Genomic DNA, 27,331 nt, shown 5'->3' with positions numbered 1-27,331 from the left:
CTCTCCTCCCTTCAGAGAAAGGTACCTCCTTCTTTGAAGACCTGTTCTTTCCACTGGGATCTCACTCACAGAGATCTTTTGCCAGAGTGTCTTGGCTTTCCATGCCTGAAATACTCTCATGGGCTTTTCAGCCAGATCCGAATGCCTTTAGGGCTGATTCTGAGGCCAGAGTGCTATTTAGGACATCTGCCATTCTATGAGTCTGCTGAGTATCTCACTTCCCATGTTGGATCACTCTCCCCTTTATTTAGTCTATCAGTTAGTGTTAGCAGGTACTAGACTTGTTTATGTGCTCCCTTTGACTCTTAGTCCTTTCATTATGATCAATTGTGAACTGAAATTGATCACTTGGAACAGTGAGATGGCATTGGTACATGCCACCTTGATGGGATTGAATTGGAATCCCCTGGTATGTTTCTAACTCTACCATTTGGGGCAAGTCAGGTTGAGCATGTCCCAAATTATACATCTTTTCCCTCTCTTATTCCCACTCTTATGTTTAACAGGGATCACATTTCAGTTAATTTTCAACACTTAAGAATAACTGTGTATTAATTACAGAATTAAACCAGTCATATTAAGTAGAACAGACAAAAAAACTACTAAGAGGGATAATGTATTAAGTTGTTCATTAACAGTCAGGGCTATGCTGATCAAGTCATCGTTTCCCATAGTGTCCATTTCACTTCAACAGGTTTCCTTTTTGGTGTTCAGTCAGTTGTCACCGATCAGGGAGAACATATGGTATTTGTCCCTTTGGGACTGGCTTATTTCATTCAGCATGATGTATTCCAGATTCCTCCATTTTGTTGCAAATGACTGGATTTCATTGTTTCTTACTGTGGTATAGTATTCTAAAGAATACATATCCCATAATTTCTTTATCCAGTCTACCATTGATGGGCATTTAGGTTGGTTCCAGGTCTTAGCTATTGTGAATTGAGCTGCAATAAACATTAGGGTGCAGACTGCTTTTTTTGTTTTCCAATTTAAATTCCTTTGGGTAAATTCCAAGGAGTGGGATGGCTGGGTCGAACGGTAGGGTTATCTTCAGGTTTCTGAGGAATCTCCAGACTGACTTCCACAGTGGCTTGACCAGTTTGCATTCCCACCAACAGTGGGTTAGTGTCCCTTTTTCCCCACATCCTCGCCAGCATCTGTTGTTGGTAGATTTCTGAATGTGAGCCATTCTAACCGGGGTGAGGTGAAACCTCATTGTGCTTTTGATTTGCATTTCCCTGATTGCTAGTGACCTTGAGCATTGTTTCATGTGCCTGTTGGCCATTTGGATTTCCTCTTTTGAAAAATGTCTATTGAGGTCCTTGGCCCATCTCTTAATTGGGTTGTTGGTTTTGTTTTTGTGGAGTTTCTTGATCTCTTTGTAGATTCTGGTTATTAACCCTTTATCTGTTGCATAGTTTGCAAATATTTTTTCCCATTCTGTCGGTTGTCTCTTCACTCTCCTGACTGTTTCTTTTGCAGTACAGAAACTTCTCAATTTGATGCAATCCCAATAGTTAATTTGCTTTGACTGCCTGTGCCTCCCGGGTATTTTCCAGAAATTCTTTGCCTGTGCCAATATCTTGAAGGGTTTCTCCAATGTTCTCTAGTAACTTGATGGTGTCAGGTCGTAGATTTAGGTCTTTAATGCATGTTGAGTGGAATTTTGTGTAAGGTGTAAGGTAGGGGTCTTGCTTCATGATTCTGCACGTGGAAATCCAATTTTCCCAGCACCATTTATTGAATAGACTGTTCTTACTCCAGGAATTAGTTTTAGATCCTTGATCAAATATAAGTTGGCTGTAGATGTTTGGGTTGATTTCTGGGGTTTCAATTCTGTTCCATTGGTCTATCCATCTGTTTCTGTACCAGTACCATGCTGTTTTGATTACAACTGCCCTGTAGTATGTCCTGAAATCTGGTATTGTGATTCCTGCGGCTTTGTTTTTGTTGTACAAGATTGCTTTAGCTATTCTAGGACTCTTGTGCCTCCATATAAATTTCAGCACCATATTTTCCAGATCTGAGAAGAAGGTCTTTGGTATCTTGATTGGGATTGCATTGAATTTATAAATTGCTTTTGGGAGAATGGACATTTTGATGATATTGATACTTCCAATCCATGAGCATGGAAGATTTTTCCATTTCTTGGTATCCTCTTCTATTTCTTTCTGAAAGAATTTGTAATTTTCATCGTAGAGATCTTTAACGTCCTTGGTTAAGTTTATTCCAAGGTATTTGATTGTTTGTGTAGCTATTGTGAATGGGATTGATCTTAGAAGTTCTTCCTCAGCCATGGCATTGTCTGTGTATACAAAGGCTGTTGATTTTTGTGCATTGATTTTATATCCTGCTACTTTGCCAAACTCTTCTATGAGTTCCAATAGTCTCTTAGTAGAGTTCTTTGGGTCCCCTAAATAAAGAATCATGTCATCTGCAAAGAGGGATAGTTTGAGTTCTTCCTTCCCAATTTGTATCCCTTTAATTTCTTTTTCTTGCCTAATAGCTCTGGCTAGAACCTCCAGAACTATATTGAATAGCAGTGGTGAGAGTGGACATCCCTGTCTGGTACCAGATCTCAGTGGAAAGGCTTCCAACTTTTCCCCATTCAATAGGATGTTGGCTGTGGGTTTTTCATAGATTGCTTTGATTGTATTGAGGAATGTTCCTTCCAAACCCAGTTTGCTTAGAGTTTTCATCATGAACGGGTGTTGTATTTTATCAAATGCTTTCTCGGTGTCTATTGAGATAATCATATGGTTTTTCTTCTGCAGTCTGTTAATGTGGTGTATCACATTGATTGTCTTGCGCACATTAAACCATCCCTGCATACCAGGGATAAATCCCACTTGCTCTGGGTGGAAGATCTTTCTGATATGATGTTGCATTCTATTGGCCAGAATTTTATTGAGGATTTTTGCATCTATGTTCATCAGGGATATTGGTCTGTAATTCTCTTTCAGTGCTGCATCTTTTTCCAGCTTAGGAATTAAGGTGATGCTGGCTTCATAGAAAGAATTTTGGAGGATCCCCTCTTCTTCGATTGTTCTGAATAGTTTGAGAAGAATTGGAGTTAGTTCTTCTTTAAATGTCTGGTAGAATTCAGCAGTGATTCCATCTGGTCCTGGGCTTTTCTTTGTTGGGAGGGCCTTTATTACTGTTTCAATTTCTGTCTCACTTATGGGTCTGTTTAGGTTTTCTATGTCTTCCTGGTTCAATTTAGGTAGATTGCATGTGTCCAGGAATCAATCCATTTCTGATAGATTTTCTTGTTTGCTGGCATACAAGTCCTTATAGTAATTTCTGATGATTCTTTTTATTTCTGTGGTGTCTGTTGTTATGTTTCCTTTTTCATCTCTGATTTTATTGATTTGGGTCTTTTCTCTTCTTTTTTTTGTTAGTTGGGCCAATGGGGTGTCAGTTTTGTTTATTTGTTCAAAAAACCAGCTCCTTGCTTGGCTGATTTTTTGTAATGGTTTTTTTTTTTTTTTTTGCATTCAATCCTGTTGATTTCTTCTCTTATTTTAATTATTTCTCTTCTCCTACTAGATTTGGGTCTGGTTTGCTGCAGTTTTTCTAGATCCTTGAGATGTGTTGAAAGCTCATCTATTTGGTGCCTTTCCAATTTCTTGATGTAGGCACCTATTGATATAAACTTTCCTCTTAACACTGCTTTTGCTGCGTCCCATACGTTTTGGTATGTTGTGCTGTTATCCTCATTTACTTCCAGAAAGTTTTTGATTTCTCTTTTGATTTCTTCTATGACCCATTGTTCATTCAGGAGCATGTTGTTCAATCTCCATGTGTTTGCATATGCTCTAGGGATTCCTGAGTTGCTAATTTCCAACTTCATTCCTTTATGGTCTGAGAAGCTGCATGGTATGATTCTAATTCTTTTGAATTTGCTGAGACTTGCTTTATGGCCTAGTATGTGGTCAATCCTAGAGAAGGTTCCATGTACTGCTGAGAAGAATGTAAAATCTTTAGCTGTAGGATTGAAAGTTCTGTTTATATCTGTTAGATCCATTTGGGCTATAGTGTCATTTAAATCTACTGTATCCTTGTTGAGCTTCTGTCCGGATGATCTGTCTTTTTCTGAGAGTTGAGTATTGAAGTCCCCCAGTACTATTGTATTGGGGTCTATGTCTCCCTTTAAGTCCGTTAACAAATCTTTTAGATAAACCGGTGCCCTGTAGTTAGGTGCATATACATTGATAATTGTTATATCTTCCTGTTGAATTGATCCCTTAATCATTATGTAGTGTCCCTCTTTGTCTCTCTTAACAGTTTTTGTGGTAAAGTTTATGTTGTCTGATATTAAGATGGCTACGCCCGCTCTTTTTTCATTTCTGTTGGCATGGTATATCTTTTTCCAGCCTTTCTCTTTCAGTCTGTATGGATCTTTGTTGGAAAGATGTGTTTCTTGTAAGCAGCAAATAGATGGGTTTTGTTCCTTAACCCAATCAGCCAATCGGTGTCTTTTAACTGGAAAGTTCAGGCCATTCACGTTCAATGTGACTAATGATAAGTGGTAACTTTGCCCTGACATTTGCCAAAAATAAGTTCTAATATATGCTTTGAATTCCCTGTGATCTTTTGCTGTGAGCTTTCCTTGCTTGGTTTCCTTCCTTTACCTTCTTTCATATTAATGACCGTGTTTCTGTGTTTCTGTGTGTAACACATCTTTAAGCATCTTTTGCAGGGCTGGACGAGTGGTGACAAATTCTTTCAATTTCTGTTTGCTATGAAAAGTCTTTATTTCACCTTCATTCACAAATGATAGCTTTGCAGGATATAATATTCTGGGCTGGCAGTTGTTCTCTCTTAGTACCTGGGCTATATCTCGCCATTCCCTCCTAGCTTGTAGAGTTTCTGATGAGAAGTCAGCTGTGAGTCTGATTGGAGATCCTCTGAGAGTAATCTGACGTTTCTCCTTGCACATTTTAGGATCTTTTCTTTAGGTTTCACTGTGGAGAGTTTAATTACAATGTGTCATGGTGAGGATCTCTTTTGGTCGTGTTTATTAGGGGTTCTGTGAGCTTCCTGTACCCAGATTTCTCTGTCCTTCTCCAAACCTGGGAAATTTTCTGCTAATATTTCACTAAAAAGGCCTTCTAATCCTTTCTCCCTCTCCATGCCTTCAGGAACTCCTAGAACCCGAATGTTGGGTTTTTTTAATAGTACCCCGAAGATTCCCGACAATATGTTTTAGATTTCTAATTTCCTCTTCCTTTCTTTGGTCTGACTGTATCCTTTCCTGTTCTCTGTCTTCTAAGTCCGATATTCTCTCTTCTGCTTCACCCATTCTGTTTGTAAGGCTCTCTATTGTGTTTTTCATTTGATCTATTGAATTCTTCACTTCAGTCACTATCACAGTTTCCTGTTCTACTAGTTGTTTCGTTTCATTTTGATTCCTCCTTAATATTTCATTTTCACGAGAGAGATTTTCTATCTTGTCCATTAAGGATTTCTGTAGTTCAAGAATTTGTTTTTGAGAACTTCTTAATGTTCTTATCAATTTTTTGAGATCTGCTTCTTTCATTTCTTCTATGTCATCATCTTCATAATCTTGAATTGGGGTATCTTTTTCATTTGAGGGCGTCATGGTGACTTCCTTGTTTTTATTACCTCGGTTTTTGCGTTTGTTATTTGGCATATTGGAGATATTGGGTTTCTTCACTGTGGTGCTTTTTCTTGTTATACTATGACTCTAGATTAAGTGGACTATCTGTTTTTGATGGAGCCTTAGGGCTTGTGATGGGTGTGGCCTGAGAGCTCTGTTTGGTGTGCCAAAGTTGACACTCCCAGGTTAGGTGTGGTAAACCTCTCTCTCTCTTTCTTTTTTTTTTTTTTTTTGATTCAAAAGGGAAGTAATTCTGCACAGCTGAATGAAGTTGGAGGTAGTTAGCAGGCAAATAATATACCCACAGGAGCCAGAGATCAGAAGCTCTTTCCCAAGGACCACACAGGGAATCTGTTCTGCCCTCAGAGTGGGCTCAAATTCTCCTTCAGTCTCCCACTGGGTTGCCAAAGTTACAGAATTGTAGTGTCTCCGGAGAGTGCTCACGTGAATTCCGTGAGTTCTCTCCCCCACCGTCTCTTTTTTCACAGTCTCAGTTCAGTAGCACCACAAATTTACTAGGTCCTAATCTCCTGTTAATTCGCCCCGCCCAGAGTCAGGTTTTTCTGCTAGGCTCAGGGCCAGTGCAGACCTGAGGTCGCTCTGCTTATGACGTATGTCCAAGATGGCACCTGCTCTTTGTCTTGCTCGCCCTTGAGAGGTGAGCGGAGAGAGAGAAACCCGTGTCCGTACCAGTCACCTTTTTTTTTTCTCTCTCTCTTCCAGTTAGCCTGGTGAACTTTTCCCCCCAGGGGTCGTTCCCTCTAGTCTCCTCTCTCCGCTTGCCTGCTGGTGTCTCGAGCTATTGAGCTTCGGCTCACCTCGCGTTCCAGCACTGGTGTGTTGAGTCTGCCACTGGTGTCCCGAACTGTGGGCTCCCACGCTCTACACGCAGGTCCGCTGTGAATCACGCATTCCGGAAGAGTTTCTTCTGCTGTTTCCTCCCCTACTCTTCCTTGAACCTGCAGTATCTCCACTTTTATTAAACTATCTCTCCCCGGACTATCATTGTGCTCCCTTCCTATTCCACCATCTTGCCTCCTTCCCGATCAGGTCAGTATTAAACACAAGCTATCTCCAAATGACATTTACCATTTAACACACACACACACACACACACACACACAACCATCACACAGTAATTCACACAAATGTTAGTTCTAACTAACACTGAGTTAGTTAGGTCTTAACTTCACTTAACTTCACTCACATATCCTCCATAATAACTGATGCTACATCGAGGGATGATAAGTTAATGTATTGGAGTTCGTACATTTATACACAAAAGCAAAGACCATGTGACAATATTGATGCAAAATCATAGAAAATTCAAGATATCAGTTATAATGAGACAAATAAGACCCATACTGATAGTTATATTCCACAATAGATGCAAAACAACCAAGAATCTGAATGTATCAAATATCAAAATTAAATACACAAAAAGAAAACTGTTTAGAAAATAGAGAAAGTGACAAAAACACAACTACTTTGAAAGAGACACATTTCTGAAGGCTATGACAAGTGAAAAAAATAAAGATGGAAAGGCCTTACACATCAATAAGAAAAGAAAATGCATCAGAAAACGGTCAAAGAATAGGAACTGCCGATGCCGCGGATCACTAGGCTAATCCTCCACCTTGCGGCGCCGGCACACCGGGTTCTAGTCTCGGTCTGGGAGCCGGATTCTGTCCTGGTTGCCCCTCTTCCAGGCCAGCTCTCTGCTGTGGCCAGGGAGTGCAGTGGAGGATGGCCCAAGTCCTTGGGCCCTGCACCCCATGGGAGACCAGGATAAGTATCTGGCTCCTGGCTTCAGATCAGCGCGGTGCGCCGGCCACAGCGGCCATTGGAGGGTGAACCAAGGACAAAAGGAAGACCTTTCTCTCTGTCTCTCTCTTTCACTGTCCACTCTGCCTGTCAAAAAAAATAATAATAATAGGAACTAACAATTCTGAAAACAAGAAATGAGGTAGCCAACAAGCATGGGAACATGACTACATTCACACTCCCTAGGAATCAAATATAATAAAGCAGTAATCCTTTTTTCTACCAGGTTGACAATTATGTTTTCAAAAACAGGATCCAGAGAGAATGCAACTACTTCATGTAACCATGAAAGGAATACAAATTGGTTTTCAGACATCACATAAAAAGTCTTTATCTCTACCTTTCCACACCTCTTCTCCCAATGTTATTTATAAGGCATAAGGTAGAAATTGCACAGCATTAAATTTGAAATGGCATCAGTTCATGGTGCAAAGGACTTGGGTTTCAGAGGCAGAAGACACAGTTCTTCTCTTCCTTGAAATGGCACCCGAGTAGATCAATTATCCAACTTCCACCTGAAATAATGGCAGCCATACCCACTTCTTACAGCTCCTGTGAGGGCAGCATTATGAAAATCATGGAGGAAAATCACTGCGACAGTCAGTCATACTTGGTAAACATTGGCTACCGGAAATCGGGTTTCCTACAAGAAATTGTTTAGGTAATTTAGGAGCATCTACTGAGTGTCCCAAATGGGACATCTGTATCTGCTCAGATCATTTCACATGAGTTCTAATTTTCAAGTTCAAAGCTTAGAATAAAATATGACTAAAATCCTCCACAAGCATTTTCACTATGACAGACTCTGAAAATGAACTTTAATGACTCCAGTCAGAGAGCTCTCTAAACAATGGTTGAAATATGTCAAGGAATTTAAATTCTTTTTTAAAAAAAAGATTTTTTATTTATTTGAAAGAGAGTTACAGAGAAAGGTAGAGACAGAGAAGTCTTCCATCTACTGGTTCACTCCCTAGATGGCCGCAACGGCTGGAGCTGTGCTGATCTGCAGCCAGGAGCCAGCCAGGAGTTTCTTTTCTGGGTCCATGTCAGTGCAGGGGAGCAAGGACTTGGGCCATCTTCTACTGCTTTTCCAGGCCATAGTAGAGAGCAGGATCAGAACAGGAACAGCCAGCACTAGAACCAGCACCCATATAAGGATGCCAGCGCTTCAGGCCAGGGCTTTAACCCACTGTTCCACAGCACTGGACCGGAATTTACATTCTTAATTCAAGTTAGAAACACACACACACACACACACACACACACACAAAGAAAAGGTTTCCAACTTCCTTAACTATAACCCCAACCTGCAGCCCTCTGAACCCTGATGTAATTCCCTGAAATTCCTACTGGCAGATCAGTCTAGGCTCCATCTCTGGCACCCTCCACAAAAAAGCAGAGATCACTTACAAACCTAAGGATCACTAAGTAGGCTCTGTAACTCCACAGCTCCACACCTACTGCATTTACCCTGAAAACACAGGAAAAGCCACTAAATGATCTTTCTGGCCCAGAAGCCAGGTTTCATCTTCCAACCTCCCTGCTACATCCGATGCCACCTTACACACCTGTGCTCGCACAGCAATGTTATACAGACATCTGGATAACTCATACCGCATTAGTGTTTTTTATGTCTAGCACTTTGAAAATTCTAGATCTTTTTTTTAATTACAGAAATTTTAGGACATATCCTAAATTCTACTGTCATCAAAGTAAATACAATAGAATCCAGAAACACTCTGCTTACAATGATTAACTCATGACCAACTCTAATTTAATAACACCCACCCAGGCTCACAAACCCAAGAAACTACACACCCCAAATTATTTGAAGCAAATCCCGTACTTAATATCATTTCATCTGTAAATGTACTCCTAAATATTTCTTGCAAAGACAAAGACCCTTTAGAAACATAACCACATTACTAGTGTCACCTTGAATTTCCTTAATAATCCCAAATTATCAAGTATCTAATTAGTATTTACATTTTCTCAATTGTCTCCTAAACTCTTTATAGCTGTATTATCTGGGTCTAAACACAGGCCATCATAGCAATTGGTTAACAATGTTTATAGCCTTAAATTTCTAAATTGCTTGTAATTCCTAGGTTTCTACTCTTTTTTTCTTTTATAAAGTTTATTTCAATGAAAAAAAAGTGATTTTTTTTACACAGAGTTTCCAACAAATAGAATTTTGTTGACCACAACCCCATGTTCCTCCATCCTCTGGACTTTCTTTAAGAATTTCTATCCTGTTCAGGTTAGGTTCTTTGGCAGGAAATTTGCAATTGGTGCTTCCACCAAGAGGTAAATTACATTTGCCTGCTCTTCCTTTAGATATTTTCACAATCTCTGATGATCATTGTCTTGATTCTACACATTTTCTCACTAGGAGCTGGAAAATCATGATATAATCATTCTACCACCCTGCGTCACTTACCAGCTAGGATAGAATATGTATTATCCTCTTCCAAGCATCATTTTTCATCTATTATTGGGGATAAAATATCTTTTATAAAACAGAAATTTCCCCTTAACAACTATTTGGTTACCTTGATATACAGCACAAACAGAGAAAATATAATGTTCTATCTTTCCCTTTACTTTCCTGATCATAAAGTACATCTGTTCCTGACCATTCCCCAAAAAGAGATAATTTTAATCATTATTATGAACTCATGAATTTAAAGCATTGAGTCAACTGCAGTTCTTCAAACAATTATAATTTAGTAAAGTTAAGATGCCATGTTTCACAGACTATGTCATAAAATATCCATATAACTCACACATCTTAGACAATTGACAATGTGTCTCCTTGAGGTCATGAGCTCAAATACCCAAAGAAAACAATGAAAGAAACATTTTGATATTTCTTCTCTAATCACAGTTGTACAGAGTAAACTGAGATCATTATCATGATTATTTAATGAATGCTTAAATATTCAAATTAAGTAGCCAAGGAAGAAAGGGGTAGAAACATAAAGCAAGATGGATATCTCTAATCTTACACCAGAATAAATTCTATTTGCATCAAAGACTTAAATGTACAACAATGAAATAAAAAATTAGAAGACACTGGAGGGACTGTTTTTGGTCTTCTTGATGTTCAACATTGCAGACTCAAAAGACCAAGATATAAACCTAATTGTTATAAAATAAAAAGCTATAAATTCAATTGTATAACAATATTTCTGCATAGCAAACGTGGATTTAACAATGTCATAGACAAGCAAGAAGTAATATTAATTATCCTGTTAAAATAGCTAATCTCTCTGAAATAACTAAACAGAAAAAAAACAACTCAATAGAAAAATCAAAAGGATAAGATGGTCACAGGAAAAAAAAAAGCATTTGTGTGACAGCAAGTTAAAGTGGCTCCTAAATCCTCAGGAAAAAACGAACAAAACAGGGAAAACACAGCTAAAAGATATGGGAAAGAGTGTGTGTGTGTTTGTGTGTGTGTGCGCGCGCATGCACGCACGCACGTTAAGACCCTGAAAATACAACCTATATGACCAAGACAATAAATCAACTCAACCATAGTGACCTGCATCATTATTAATTTTTTGCCAACTATTTTTAAGTGAAACAAAAGAAATCTCTTTATAAGAATTTATAAAAACAACTTCATGCTTTATTAAACACCAAGTATCCTGTCTTCTGAACCTTTTCATAATTTCTAAAATGAGAATTAAGTCTACCTCCTCCACAATTTCCCTCAGGTCCAAATAAAATGGTCCTAGAAAGAGTTCAGGCAAAGGCTTGACTCTGAAGTCACTGGAAGTCAGATGCAGATCATTCCTATTCTCCTAAAAGGCACACCATCCTGACAACGAATGAGCAAAATGACAAAGGCCCATTTCAATGAACCCAAACAGGTAACAGCACTTGAAAATTGAAATCTCCTCTATGTTTCATGTTTTCTGACTTTTTATTTAGGAATTGAAGGACATGTTGCACTTTTCCCCTCCTCCCTTTCTTCCTCCTCCCGCTCTCCCCACCCCACTTACTCCCTTTTGTGGAGACCCTTGGGGCCTTCTCAACTCCTTGCCATGCAAGTGGCAAAACAGATAAGCTGCAAGAAACAGAAGAGAGAAATTCCAGAGACTTCACAGAGCCCCCTCCTCTTCTGCCAACTGCCTTCTACACCCGCCCCACCACACTGGCAAATTCCCTACTAACCAGAGAAGACCCGAGTCCCAAATCTGAACGGACTGTCCCAACCTCTCTGCCTCCAGTAAAGCAACCTGGCTCTGTGGAGGTCCTCTCCATCTCCTTGTCCTGTCTCTCCTCTCTGGGGCTACAAAAGGCCAGAGCCCAGAGCTCTTCCAGACCTAACAGGAATGGAGAACGGAAATGATTTCACAAACTGTCCACACCCCAACATCTGCCCTAGACAAGCAGACAGGTGTCACCGGCGGCTCCGGGGGTGCCTCCAGGAGAGGGCCAAGCCCTGAAGGGACCCTTCTCAGGTACCCGAGGGCCTCGCAGGTGCGGTCTCCACAGGGAGGACAAGGCCCCGTGAGGTCCCCTAGTGCCCCGGGTCCCACTCCCAGACAGGCCCCGCCTTGCTCTCCCCGCCTCAAGGACCACACAGTACCCACTAGGCCATTGGGGGTGGACCGCAGCCCGGGAAGAAGCAGGCCCGGGTTCCGCGCGTGGGTCCCAGAGACCATGGACACAGGGCCACAAGCCCGGCAGCCGATGCCACGGGGAAGAGGACAGTCGGGGATACCAGAAACGGATGGGAGGTCGGAGGCCCCGGCCGGACGCGCTGAGGGCCGGAGGGAGCAGGCCCCAAGGCGGAAGCTCAAGACTCACCACGCTGACTGTGCTAACGACCGAGGTGGGGTGGACCACGTCCTTCCTGCTCTAGGCTCTTCGGGGTGCTGAGCCCCCCACTCTCGGGGCGCCTCTACCCTGCGGCCCACAGACAACGGACACCAGGGTGAGGCCATGGCGTCTATGCGCGGGCTGCGTTCCGCAGCCAATCGGCCACCACCGCTGCTGGCTCTGCCAGGCCCGACCAATCGGAGCCCCGGAGGGGCGGGACTTCTTTTTCCTAAGCCGCCCTCCGGGCATGTGAGTAGGGTCCCCAGGCTGCTGAGCGAGGTGTGAACCAACGAAGACACGCAGGTGAACACGGACGACAGATCCAGACAGGGAGGACCGAGAGGAGCACGGATGTAACCGTGAACAGTTATAAAGCGCGGTGTAGACATTGCCAGCCCAGACCGATCGCTGTTGTAATGAACGCGGGTGTACTCAACACAGGTCCAGCCTGGGCCTGCGCCCCTTCCTGGACAGGCCCTGCTCAGCACCGGCAGCTGAGCCCCGGGTTCTGCTGCCCAGATCCTGCCCGGCCACGCAGCAGGGAATCCTGCAGGGCCAGCAGGGGCCTCTTAGAGCTCCGCACCAGCTGTGTGGGCCCTTGGGAGGCTGCAGGGATCAGCAGGTTCCCCTTGCTTACTAAAGGCAAGCAGTGGAGGGACCCAGGAAATATAGGGCCTGTGGGGAACTGGGGCACCTGGCTCATAACGTCAGAGAGACTCATGCAAGCACTGGGTCCATAGAAGTGGGGCCGTGATCGCAGACTGAAGTTCTGGGATCCCTAAGTTATCCTTGCCAGACAGGCCCAACGAAACACGAGGTCAGCGTATCACGAAAGGGCCCTCTCTGCTTCATCTACAGCTGTGCTGGAGCTGCCTCAGGTGTACTGACATTGCCACTTGTTCATGCTTGTCCAGGCCCCGGCGCCTTTTTCTTTTTCTTTTTTTTAAGGTTTATTTGAAAGAGTTAGAGAGCTGTAGAGCCAGAGTCAGAAAGAGGTCGTTCATCTGCTGGTTCACTCCCAAATGACTGCAGTGGCAGAGCTGAGCGGAACCCAAGCCAGGAGGCAGATCCTTCTGCCGGGTCTCTCACACAGGTGCAGGGGCACAAGGACTTTGGCCATCTTCTACTGCTTTCCTAGGCCATGGCAGAGAGCTGGATTGGAAGTGGAGCAGTCGGGACTTGAATGAGCATCCATATGGGATGCTGGCCCTACGGGCCGGGCTTTAACCCGCTGTGGAACAGCGCCAGCCCCAGGCCCATGTTCTGAAACAGGAGTTCACACAGCTTTCCCAGGCAAGTGCCTGAGATGGGGATGTGGATTTCTTGGATCGTGAGACTAAGTTTTCTGCAAGAAAATAATTTACTCCTGTAGATTGGTGCCATTCTAAACAAAGGATGCACTGACCTCTATTCTCAACCCCACGACAATAATACCAGGGTGGTGCATTTCTACAGGCATGGCTGACTGTGATGTGAAACTTCAGAATCATGACTTTCTGTGCAGTCTAGGTTCAGAACAGCAAGGGGTGATTGAGTCTCTTGGAGACAACATCAGAACTGTTCCCAAGATGGTTTTGCTTTTCTTTTTAATGTTACTGTTCCTGATGTACAAAAACTGTAGATTTTCACATCTCCCACTCCATTGCAAAAAAAATCTACTTGCTGTGGCCCAAAATTGAGATTCAGCACAATAGTCACCAAAACAGGAAGTAGCAAATAGCATTATTAAAAAGGGACAGCGTTAAGTGACTTGAGAAACTGTGACTGAGAAAATTCCTTCTTTGCTGGATACCTAATGAATGCAGGGAACTGTTCAGAACCCTTGAGATTCAGAACGGAATGAAAAGGACAAGAGGTGGAGAGGACAGAGATACGAGGTCAAGAAGGAATCACGATCATGGAGACCTACTAGATGTAACAAAGGCCCAGTCTTTCTCCTTAGCGGCCTGGGAAAGCATATTAGAATTCTGCACTGACCCAGGTGAGAGGCAATGGTGAGCAACCAATGCAGTAGCAGAAGAGAAGGGACTGGATTCTGGATATTGCTGAAACTTTCCCCAGTAAGGATTTCTGATGGGTTGGTAGGAAATGTGAGAAGAGTGCATCAGGATTGGGAGCACTGCTCAGATGGAGTTGTCACCAACTGGAGCTGGAAGGCCATGCATGAGGCAGGTTGTTGGGAGGCAGCAGGGCAGAACAGGAGCTACGGTTTTGACCTGGTTGGCCAGGACATAGGCACAGAAAACTGAGAAAAACGAAAGGAAGTGGGTCATGGCCTGTCCCTCATGGGACATCTTACAGGGGCCACCCCATCTGCTCTGGGAGAGGAAAGTCTGTCAACACCTGTCTCCCTCTTCCTGAGCACTAGGGCTTCTGGAAGCATCACTTGTCTGAGGTTGCTGTGTCCAGGAGGGTAGAGTTGAGATACAGAGGCCCAGTTCCTCCCCACCCCTAACCCCAGCCATACTATGGTGGGCAAGACCCTAGACCTGGCAATGAGCAGGCCACTCCTTGCTACTCTATACCTACACTCCTGATCACAGAGTTCAACAGCAGGGTCAATAGTGACTGTTTTCACACCACAGGATTTGAGGTTGATCTACTATAAGCAGCTGGTCATGGGAACACATTCTTTATCTCATTGTTATCACAACCACCCCATGATGTTGGTCTCACTGACCTGACAAATAACTTGCATAGGGATATCTGAAGCTCCCAGAGACCAGGTGAGTTTTCCAAGAGGCCAGAGCCAACAAAATTCCAGTTGCTATTCACACCTGACTCCTTACAATGAGAGGCCCAGTGAGTTGCTATTCAAACTTGGCTCATTACCAGAGTAACATAAGACCTGGCCCCATGTGCAAACACCACCCCCCCAGAGCCAAAAGCTCCCTGCACTCCTTCACCTTTGCTGTTCCCCAAGAACTGTGATGCCTCCTATTGCAAGTCCTCCCCACCCCACTGAAGAGCTGTGAGGGCTAATTGCCCAAAGACTCTGGCACACAACTCTCTCCGCCTGCCGTTTCTATTCCCCGAGTAATTAGCCTAGGATGCTTTTTAAATTTTTTATCAGATGTATTTGTTTATTTGAAAGGCAGAGTTCCAGAGAGGCAGAGGCAGAGGCCGAGGAAGAGAGAGAAAGGTCTTCCATCCACTGGTTCACTGCCCGGATGGCTGCAAAGGCCAGAGCTGGGTGGATCCGAAGACAGGAGCCTGGAGCTTCTGGGTCTACCATGTGGGTACAGGGGCTCAAGCTTTTGTGTCATCTTCTACTACTTTCCCAGACCATAGCAGAGAGCCCACTGGGAAGCAGAGCAGCCCAGACTTAAACAGCACCCAGATGGGATGCCAGCACTGCAGGTGGTGGCTTTACCCACTATGCCACAGTACCACCTCCTGGCCTGAGATGCTTTTACAAACATTGATTTATTTGAAAGTCAGTTTCGGAGACATCTTCCATCTGCTGGATCACATGGGTACATCCTACACTGCATTATGGAGGGCATTAGCAGGGAGTTGGATCAGAAGTGGAGCAGCTAGGACACGAACTGGCACCCATATGGGATGCCAGCACTGCAGTTGCTGGCTTTACTGCTATGCCACAACACTGACCGCCACGATGCTTTTAACAAACGTTGATGAGTGCAAGCCTGAAAAACATCTTGTTTATTTTCCGAATCAAGCATCAGACAGTCCTAAGCCCAGCAGCTGGAGAGCAGCCTCACTCCAGGAATAACAGGGTGGAGGCAACCTGGTCCCATGTGCAGTCCACAGGCACTTAGCTAGTTACATTGCACCCAGAGACTCAAGGTCCGGGAGGGCCTGGGACCATGTTGTCCCAACAGCCAGGGAAACACGTGCCTGCGCTGGCCTTGCGGAGAGCCAAGGCCAGTCCGTAGCAAGCTCTGTGAGGCATTGCACCAAGGAGCTGCCTGGCATATGTACGAAGAAGTGAGTCCTTGGCTCTGGCAGATCTTAAACCACAGCGGCACGGTGACAGACATTCATGTACATGATACGTTAGTCACAGCTGGGGTGGTCTGGCAGGGCCTGCAGTTAACCATGCATAGACTGGCAACTGGGAGGGTTCAGCTTATGGTTCTTCCTCTCCTTTGCAGTGCTGCTGATGTGGAACTCTGAGCTCTGACTCCATGTGGAGAGCTGCAGGCTCGTGCCCCTGCCACCTTGTGAGGTGTCCCACGCTGGTCACTCTCCCATGAGGAGCTGCATACAGAAGTGTCCTTCCATGTAGTCCTGCAGATCAACAGCAGCTTGTCCCGATGAACTCAAGGCAGGTCACGAGGGAACATCCTGGTCACAGGTAGCTCCAGGACAGGTGTGGAGTTGGTGTGGGAAGGTCAGGGTACCCAGGTGCCGAGTCCACTGGCCCTTCACACACCTGTCCAAGGGCCTCACCTGTGAGCTAGGAAGTTGCTGACCATGGGGCCATCGTCCCGCTGTGCCCCTGAGATGGGAAAGCACCTCAGGCCTGCTCCATCCCTACAGGCAGGAGCCCCGTGGAGGCTGAGCAGAGACCGGTTTTATTTTCCAGGCAAGGAGACACAGACCTGGGTCCTCACACCTTCACTGCCCAGGAAGCACCTGGGCTTGGTTCCTCGGCAGGTCGCCAGCACATCAAGTGCTGACCAGTCAACACCTCTGGGCTTCTCACTTCTCAGGTAATTCCAGGCAGAAAGCAGGCCCCAGAGCTGGTCTTCCTCAGCCCTCTGTCCTTAGCCCACTCTCCTCCATGCCCACCCTCCATGAGGAGGGGTGGCTGGGTGATGGAGCCCTACACACTGGCCAGGATCCAGGATCTCTGCCTCCCATGGGCCCTGCACTTCCAGGGATCTGGACCCGAGAGCCTCACAGGCCTCTCAGGCCCATGTGCACTAAAGGAATGACACCCTCTCCCCAGGACAGCAACGTCAAAGAAAAGGCTTGTTTGGCCCCATTCCCCACACAGGTTAAAGACCCCTCTGTGCTCTGTGCTCTCAGTAGTGCTAGAAAGGAGCAAGGACAGGGACCTGCACACACCTATAATCCTTCTGGGGTCCGTTCCACCCTCACTCGTGCAGGATCCAGCAGGTGTTTGCATCTGTGCCCCACCCCATTCAGTCCTACTGTGGACCCTGTCACCAGCTCCTTCCTGCACCATGGACACTGCAGCTGAGATGGGGGAGGTGAGCTCCCTGGGGCTTCCCTTGCTGCCTGGGGGTCTCTTAACCAGGGGCCTCACTCTCGGTGCCAGCACAGCATAGCACAGTGCTGGGTCTCAGGAGGCCCCATCGTCACTCTCACAGGGCACCATTCATTTCCCACTGGTAATCCACCTTTGTGGGTGGTGTGTCCTCGAGGGCAGGGTGAGGAGCTCAGGTCCCTTTGCCTGCAATGCCTGATGGTATGGTAGAGCTCAGCCAGAGGCACAGGGGCTGAGGAGCCTTGAAGCTGCCAGTTGCTTCCTAAATCAGCAGATGTCCTGACAGGACCTGAGGCCAAGCTGGGCCACAGGCAGGATCTACCCAGCTGGGAACATTTGCAATGTGTGCTCTCCCTCCAGCTCACCCACACCGACGTTCCCCAGTTGTGGCCAGGTGGCTGAGGGAATGAGGCAGCAGGCCCCGGGAAGGCTGCACCACAAGCACAGTGGAGAGGAAGTTCATCAAGAAGAACACATTTCCCTGGTGGGCTCTGAACCCTGGAAAATTTAATCTGATATCTTTGCTAAACATGCATTTTAAATGAGAATGGAGGAACATGGCTGTTGCACAGCAGGTTAAACCTCCGCCTACAGTGACAGCATCCCACATGGGTGCTGGTTTGAGACTTGGCTGCTCCACTTCCAACCCAACTTTCTGCTATGGCCTGGGAAAGCAGTACAAGATGGTCCCAAGTGTTTGGGCCTCTGCACACATGTGGGAGACTCAGACGAAGCTCCTGGCTCCTGGCTTCAGATTGGTGCAGCTCCGGCCATTGTGGCCATTTGGGGAGTGAACCAGAGGATGGAAGACCTCCCTCCCTCCCTCTCTCTCTCTCTGTAACTCTTGACTTTCAAAGAAATAAATGATTCTTTAAGATAAATGCATGAACAAATGAGAATGGGAATCAGAGACCCTAGGAGTTTTTGATGTTTAATACAGCAGAGTCAAAGGCCAATTAAATTACCTTTCCTGCATAGCAAATGCTGTGATAAGAATATATTAGGGGCTGCCATTACTGCATAGCAGGTAAAGCTGCCGCTTGGGATGCCAGCATCCTATGTGGGCACATGCTCTGGTCATGGCTGCTCCAATTCTGACCCAGACCTCTGCTCATGAACTGTGAAAAGCAGTAGAAGATGGCCCCAAGTACTTGGCCCCGCCACCCACGTGAGAGGCCTAGAAGTTCCCAGCTCCTGGCTTCACCTGGCCCAGCAGTGGCTGTTGACCCCACCTGTGGAGTGAACCAGCAGCTGGAAGATCCCTCTCTCAGACCCTCCCTCTCTCTGTGTTAACTCTGACTTCAAAATAACAAATAAATCTTTTTAAGATCCATAACAGACTTAGTCTGTGATATTGTGATAAATGGCTCAGGTATATTTTCATAAAAGACTTAGCCTTAGTGTGCCGATGATACCAGGCCTCAGTAACACAAAGGACACAGAGTTGCAAAGACCCAAATATCAGTCCCCTGTTGAGCTTTCTTCACAAACTTTGCCCCACTCACCACTGAGTATCTTTGTCACCTGCAGCCATGCTGTACTCTGTAGCCACCAGGTGCTCCTTACAAAAGGCTCCAGGGTCTCAGTTTCTGGAACCATGCAAGCCTTGCCATTACTACCACATGACCCCCTCTGCCCCCTTCTCCTGTCTCCCCAGCAACTGGTCTGGGTACCCACTCATCTGTTACCCCACCCCACCATGGGGGCCATCTGGGTTTAGATTCCACCCCCCATTTCATTCAGCCAATGAGGATCAGGGGAAAGGGACCACTGCATGGCAAGGATAAAAAGCTGAATTTTTGAGGGTGGGGCCTATTTCCATAGGCTGGTCACTGCTCTCGGGATCAGGAATCCATAAAACACTTGCTTTATGTCTCCTTTATTTTTCTGAGTCCATTCTTTGGTAGGTAGGTGGGCTTGTTTCCCACAGATATACAACTTCTTAGCAGAAATGAAGCTACAACTAATTTGAATCTTAAAGCATTAATTCCCTGAATGAGATACAAAGAAAACTATATAAAAGCTCACATTGGCCTGGCTAGCCTGCTAGTTACCAGTTGTTCCTGATGCCTCAAGTGGAAGCTGGCAGTCGTCACACATGGCAAGAGGCCATCCCAGCCCAGGAAGCCCCCACCCAGCAGAACAGACGGTCGACCTGTGGACTGCAGAGAAAACAGTAGCTGTTCTCCATCAGTGTGCAGGTATTGTTGACAAGCACATGTCCCAATGGCTGCTTAATGCAACAAGCATTCACGAAATCCTAGTCCATGCCAACAGCCAATGATGCATGTCCCCAGGTGATGGGAGCCAGTTCGGAGAACAGTTGGGGGGAATGTGGGGACTATATATTTCATAGCTAGCCAAAAAAAGGTTCACAGGATGCTGGCTTCAAGGACTGCAAACCACCTAGTTTTTTATCAAGAAAACTTGTGAGTTATGCAAACCATTTGCATAAACCCCATTCCACCTCAGAGGTAACTGGACCACAACACAGACCAAATCACCTGCCCAAAGTCACCTAAGGGGCTGGCTCTGCAGTCCTTACCATCTCCATTACCATCCCCCTCACCAGGTGGCAAACAGTTAGAATTTCACATGCTAGAGTGACCTGTAGTATCATTGACTTTTCTGTCCATGGCTGGATTTTTAAAAATTGAAACAAAATTAATCTTTTGTGTGAATTTATATACAGCTTCATGCTTTATTAAATATCAACTGTCATGTCTTCTGAATCTGTTTGTCCTTTTGGCAATGAGAATTAAGTCTAGTTCCTCCTCAATGTCCTTCATGTCCAATAAAATACCCCTAGAAACGGCTCCGAAGGTGGCTCAATTCTGAATTCACTGAAAAGCAGATAGGATCATGCCTATTCTGTTAAAGCCATGCCACCCTCTGGTGAAGCGTGTAAAACTACAAAGGACCACGTTAATTAACCCAAATGGGTCAGTGAGCTCCTGAAGCACTCATCTCCCCAACGTTTCATTCTTTCCACCTTCTGCTTTCATAATAATAGATGGGGATGATTTCCCACACTCTCCAAATCCCAACTCCGCACTTCTGCCACCAGTGTCGGGCCTGATGGGCACAAACAGCAGATGGAATCACCAGCTGCGCCCTCAGCTGCAGCCCCCACGGGTGGGCCAGCTCCCCCACCTGATGCCTCCTCAGGTGCTCCCAGGCCCTCATAGCTGCCCATGAGGCGTCTCAGGGGGCCTCAGACCCCTCCCGCAACGCCCCTCGCACCAAGACTGAGCAAACTCCGAGCCAGGGCCATGGGGAACTGCGCAAGAGGCCCAATGCCGAGTCTCGCGAGGACCCTGACCGGGGTCCGCACAGGGGTCCCACGGGCGCCCATGCACCCTGTGCACTGGGGCAGAAGCCCAGCAGCCCAACGGGGAGCGTGAGCGACACCTCAGGGACCCCAGAAACTGAGCAGAAGAAGGAACTGCGAGGCTGAGGCGCAGTTGGACCGGCCCGGAAAGCCGGAAGCCCAGGACTCACCGCGCTGACCGCGCTGACTCAAGGTTCCTCCAGGCGGCTGCATCCCCAACTCCATGGAAGCCTGGTCTGAAAGCACCTCAGAGCTGAAGGCCACCAGCCCGAGGTGACAGCGTCCATGCACCAGTTAAGTCCTGCAGCCAATCAGCTGTGCCGCCACGGGGCCCCACCAATAAGAAACCCCAAGGGCAGGACTTCTCTTTGGCGCCAACTGCCATCCTCTGCTACTGGAGCAAGGATCAAAGGCGGCCAGGCCTCAGGTGGGATGAAGACCCAGCACAGGTGGATGCATGCAGCTCAGGACAGAGCATGCTTGGGGGAGCGCTGATGTAGACATGTGTGGTTCTAGACAGAACTGCCCTGTAGGGAGTGTGGGTGTAGATGAACCCGAGTGTGGCCATGCTGGATATAGAGGGCCCCAGGTGGACACAGAACCGGTTCAGGGTGGGCCAGCAATCCTGCTTTTGACATTACTCCCCAGCTCCTTCCCGCCAGGGCCCCTCCATTGCTCCCAAGGCAGGCAGATCAGTCGCACCTGGCAGGTCCTGCACAGCACTCGTGGCTCCTCCCCGGTTCCACTGCCAGAACCCAGCAAGCCACACTCTGCAAAAAAGCGTCCAAACCAGCAGTGGCCAGGCTGCAGTGGTCACCAGCTGTCCATTGCTTGACGAGGGAAAACAGGGGAAGGACACACAAATGCACAGCCTGCAGAGGGTGGTGCATCTCACAAGTCCGAGTGGCTGTGATTCAGGCCCACAGTTCCCTGTGTTGCACACACTTGGTCTATAGCAATGGAGCTGGGATCCCAGACTGAGGTGCTGGGATCCCAAAGTTACACTTGCTGCCTGAGTCCAGGACAGTATGTGTGGGGAGCAACTCGGACTAGACTAAGTTACTGGAATTAAGACTTATTCTATGCATCTGCTCTCCCACAATATGGCGCTGGGAGAGGAGAAAACAGCTTCTACACAGCTGCCTCCAGTTCAGCCAATAAACTGTAGGACTTGCTCCTGATTGGAGGAGAGCAGTGTACTCGGCGTGTGGGCAACTGAGTTGGGATTGGCAGAGGAGGACTATAAAGGAGGAGAGAGACAGCATGCACCAGGAACATCTAAGGGGAACATCTAAGGGGAACACCTGTGCAGCCCCCGAGAGAGCCGGCCGGCGGTGTGCCGCTCCCCTGCGGAAGTGGGGAAAGTGGCCAGGGGGAACCGCCCTTCCACGGAGGTGGAAGGGACGGCAGCCAACCCGGGAAGAACCAGCAGCAAACCCGGGGAGGGCCGAGCAGACGAAAGAACAGCGCAGGGTCCTGTGTCGTTCCTCCACGAAGAGGGGGAGCGACAGTATGGAGGTATGAAGCCCAGGTGCCAGGAAGCTGGATCCTGGCATTTTCCAGGGCTGTGCTGGAGCTGACGCACAAGCGTGCTGACATGAATAAGATGGACTCCACTACACACAGTCGATATGCAGATTCAGGTGGTGGCTTCCTGAGTGGCCCTGTGTATGTGCCATCCCAGGCCTGTGCTCTGAAACAGGACTTACACAGCTTTGGCAGGGAAGTGCCTGAGAGGGGCATGTGGATTTGGTGATCAGGGACTGAGTTTTCCTAATGAAATAAATTCATTCACAGAGATTTGTCTTGGTACCATTTCAACAAAGGATTCCTTGACCCCACAATTTTAAGTTTACAACACTAATATCAGTGTGGTGCATTACTACTGTCATGGTGACTGTGGGTGAATTTTCAGACTCACGTGTTACAGTTGCAGTCCAGATTCAGACATGTTCATCTGCACCTCTGGTGATAATGTTGGCACACTTGGAAAGCAGGTCCAGTGCAGCCACTGACCTTCTGAGGCTGGAACTGTGTGCCAACCCCTGGCCTGCCAGGGCACTCACAGGCTTCCCCACGTAGCACCTGCTACTGCTGGAGAGGGGCTCACCTCTGCCCTCAGCTGTCCCCCTTCTGTGCTGTCTACCCACCAAGCAGCTAACCACAGGACTGGCTCTCTGTTGACCTCACATTGTCACTGTGTGTAACTTGAGGGCAACCCCTTCCCCTACATTCTGGGCTGCAGATGCCCAGAGGAGGGGCTGAGCCATCATCCTCTCTGCCAGGCAGGCTACCTGCACATGGGGGCACAGAGGGCCATGAACTTGCATGTTAGGAAGAAAAAGAGAGAGGGCAAGCTTATGTTGGGCCCATCACAGCAGCCCATGGGGAGAGATGAAGGAACATTAGTCCCCATGCTGGAATCACCTCTCATGCCACACATATGCATAAGCTGGGGAATCTAGCTGCCTGAGTTTCAAAGGTGAGCTCTCCTACCATGAGGGAACCTAGCTGGGTTCCTAGCCACCAAAATAAACCACCAACACCAATCTGATATCATGGGTCCCTGTGACACTATTGGATTCCTGGCCTGTGTTCGGGGGCTACCTTTGACCTGTCCTAGGATCAGAGTTTAGAAGTGCTGGATTCTGGGACAGCGCTGTGGCTCACTTGGTTAGTCATCCACCTGTGGTGCCAGCATCCCATATGGGCAATGGGTTCAAGTCCCGGTTGCTCCTCTTCCAGTCCAGGTCTCTGCTGTGGCCTGGGGGTGCAGTGGAGGATGGTCCAAGTGCTTGGGCTCCTGCACTCGCATGGGAGACCAGGAGGAAGCACCTGGCTCCTGGATTCAGATTAGCATAGCTCTGGCTGTGGCAGCCCATTTGGGGGTGAACCAACAGAAGGAAGACCTTTCTCTCTGTCTCTTTCTCTTACTGTCTAACTCATCAGTCAAATAAATAATAAAAGAAAAGAAAAGAAAAGAAATACCCTAAGTAGCTTGCAAACTGGACTGGAAGCCTCTTATTTAAAAAAATAAAAATAAAAAAGAAGTGCTGGATTCTGAGAGCCACAGTGAGAGACAGAACCACAGAGGAATGGACACTGAAGCTGGCCAGCCTAGAACGTGCAAAGTGGTCACTCCAGACCCTAACATGTGTGTTCCACAGAATCTCATGTACTGTCCCAATGCCCATGCACCTCAGACTTTGTTACCACTCAACACAGCCCTCACCCCTAGTGGCTTGGTAACCCAAAAGGTATTAAATGTTTGGGACCTGGACCTCTGACTGAAGGTGGAAGATGCAGTGCCTGTCACCCCAAAGGAGAACCACCAGGAACCACTGTTCCTCAGGTTTTGTGTGCCCCAAGAATGCAACAAACCTGAGGCTCTGTGTGCTCCAAGAATGGACCAAAACATATTAAAACAAACACTTTATTGCTCTTTAACTAGCAAGGTGACAAGGAGGCTAGAAGTACCCCTGTGTGGCTCTGAGGTAGCCAAACTGAAGTGTATTGCTGTTCCATGTTCTCACGGGCTGACCAGGCAATGAGCTGGTATTTTCATGGACATGCAAGCCCAGGGAGCCAGGATCTGCTCCAACAGGAACAGCTGGTACTGAACTCATGCACAGGGCAGGCACACAAGACATTCAGTGGCCTGGTGCTCACACCCTTTCAGGGGACTCATGGTGATCCAGTCTTCCAGCAACAGATGAGGCTGGGTTGATCCCACCAGAGTCAGGGAACTGTACCCCTCAGATGTGTTCTGTGAGCTCTACCCATCATGGAGGCAGGGCAGCATGCTGCTGACCTGCCTGGGCTGTGGATGGGGTGCCAGGCTCCAGCAGCAAACATGACAACCTGCACCATGGAGGAGGAGGAGGCCCACACACAGGCTACTAGGAAGTGGGGAGACTTGGGAAGTTCTCTCAACACGTGTCTGGCACTTCTGCCTGGCAATGTGCCAGAAGAGCTTGGACTGCAAGGGCCACAGTTGTTGATATGACTTTGGCCCTGTCTTCAGGTGGACACTAAATAAGTTGAGGCCTAGTTGCAGCGGACCTGTGACAGACATGGAAGAGGACATATCCCTACTGGATGCTACTCTCTGGGGAACAGAAGTTTCCAGCCTGCAGGGTTCTGTGAGCTTCAGAAGAGGAACTGGTGATGGAGCTGGAATATGCCTGAGCTCATGTGGATCTGTGAGCTACAGGATGGACAATCTTTGAGGTGCACTGCGAGAGGCCAGGGCCAGGACTCTAGGGAGCCTTCTTTGTCACTGCCTTCCTCCTGCCCTGATGTGACCTCAAATATTTTGGATTCAGCAATTTCCATCATGAGGGGCCAGGAGCTGAGCCCCGGGGTGACTTGTGAAGGTTGGAGTAACAGGGAGGTCCACCTGTCCTCTTGACAGCGTCTTGTGCCTCTGAGGAGTTGGGTGAGGCCTGAACCCTAGGGACTCTTGGAACAGGCCTAGAGGCTTGGTCAGCAATTCTTGTGGTTTTCCTGAAAGGAACACAGAAGTGGTCAGCTTCTCTGACAGCCCATCTTATTCACAGGATGGTCCCTGAACAGGACTCTGGGATCTACTAGACCCTGCCTTGTTCCCTGCTCAGATGATGACATTACCTCCTCACCCTCTTACGCTGCTGATCCCACAGGGAAGGGTGTACCCAGCTTGGGAAAAGAGAGCTACTGGGGGCACACCAGGGTTCCCCTGGGATGTGGTCCCACCAATTACTAGAAGTGGCTCTGGTTTCTCTGCCTCATGCTGTCATCTCAAAGGCTACATGAACTCAATCAGGACTCACAAGGGATTTCCCTATCACCTACCCCTGCTATTGCTACCACCCCTAAGACCTCACATGGCCTTTCCCAGGGTATGGTTTATCTGTATCACCCAGAATTGACTTGTTGCAACCTGAAATCTAAATGGATGGCATTAGAAGGTGGAATTCTTGGAGCAAGAAGAAGACAGGAGAACCACCCTTGTGGTTCCTGTCTCACATGAGAACATGGCATTCACCTTACTGTCACATTAGGACTTGGACTTCACCATTAGATCTTGTGAGGAGAAGGCATTTCCCCTTGTGTCAGGCAGTTACTGGATGATAACTCCTCAGTCAGTAGAGGACTGGGTGTTCACACTTCCCTGTGTGAGGAGGGACCATGCAAACTTCTGTATGGTAACAACACAGTGTGCCCTTCTGTCCAGTGAGGACACAGAATTCACCCATTTGGTGAGGAAAAGCTGTTCAGAATCCCACAGCAAAGTTGAAGGGAGAAGAGGACATTGATATTTCTCTCATGTGAGCACAGTGTGTCTACTCTTCCCACAGGACTGGAAAGTGCATTCACCATTCCATAGATGAAGACATCCATTCACCCTCCATCACGTGAGTACAGCGTGTTAACCCTAGCACCAAAAGATGAAATGGCATTCCATCTTGTGAGGACATGGCATTGGTCCTTCCTGCACTTGAAGACATGTGGTGGAATGAGAAGTTGAGAAGGTCATGAGAAGGTGAAAAGGTCATGCCAAGATGGCCACTGACAACAGAAACTGCCTGACAACAGGCCGTGCTTGGATGGCTTCAGAAACCACATGACAACAGAGCCTACTGACAACAGGCTGTGATTGGGTGGTTTCAGAAACTGCCTGGTAACAGAGCCTGGCTGGCAACAAGCTGTGATTGGATGGCTTTGGAAACTGCCTGGCAATAGGCTGTGATTGGTTAGGGCATAGACCGCTTCTTGAGCAGATTGGCTGCCTTGGCTATATAAGCAGCTGTAGCAACTTAAATAAATGAGTCTGTGGGCTGCTCCCCTCTGGCCTGTTTTCACCCGACTCCCGGGGTCTGTGTGGTGACTCTGAGCCTCTTGCCCCCACCACACTTCTCCTCTCAGGATGAATCCTCTCAGAACAAATCAACTACAACAAAGACATGACAGTCAACATTCCTTCACATGATCTGCATCATGTTAGGACATGGCTTGCTTCCTACTTACAGATGAAATAAGGGTGGCCACCCTGCCCTCAGGTGAAGAAAGGACATTCACCCTTCAATCAACTGCCTGCACAGAGTTCCCTCATCAGGTGAGAAAACTGCAGTCACACCTCCCTCAGGTGAGTACAGGACCTTCATCCTTCCTTCAGGTGCAATGAAGGCATTCACCTGCCCACTTCCATCATGTATGGCAGAAGGCTCACCTCTCCACAGTGGAGTACAGAGAAGTCACCCTTCTGTTGGTGTGACCAAGTAGCCTTGACCCTATTATCAAGTGCAGAACCAGCATTCACGTGACACTCACATGGCACTTCCTTCACCCTTCCATCAGACTGGCACAGGGCCTTCAGCTTTCTAGCAGACAAGGGCAGGACATTCTCCCTACCATCTGAGCACTGCACATACACTCAGAGCTTACATCAGGACAAGACCTTCACCAAGCCTTCATGTCGGGACATGGCACCCATCGTACAATCACATTAGGGGGTGACCTACAACATTCTGTCAGGTGA

General features: G+C 47.1%; 1 long non-coding RNA gene across 1 annotated transcript in view; it reads right to left on the bottom strand.

Annotated features, from left to right (window-relative positions):
* The window catches only part of LOC103345356 (uncharacterized), a 103,686-nt gene extending 82,412 nt beyond the window's left edge, over positions 1–21,274 (bottom strand). The window contains exon 1 of the long non-coding RNA XR_016218490.1: positions 20,982–21,274. This is a non-coding gene — a long non-coding RNA (uncharacterized LOC103345356). The remainder of the gene's footprint in view (positions 1–20,981) is intronic.
* Positions 21,275–27,331: the final 6,057 nt, after the last annotated feature.

This window comes from Oryctolagus cuniculus, chromosome 12 (genome assembly GCF_051225735.1).
Source record: "Oryctolagus cuniculus isolate XC-2025 breed Fujian yellow rabbit chromosome 12, ASM5122573v1, whole genome shotgun sequence".
Lineage (NCBI taxonomy): Eukaryota > Metazoa > Chordata > Mammalia > Lagomorpha > Leporidae > Oryctolagus > Oryctolagus cuniculus.
The sequence above is the reverse complement of the archived record's forward strand: the minus strand, read 5'-3'. Positions and strand labels throughout refer to the sequence as shown.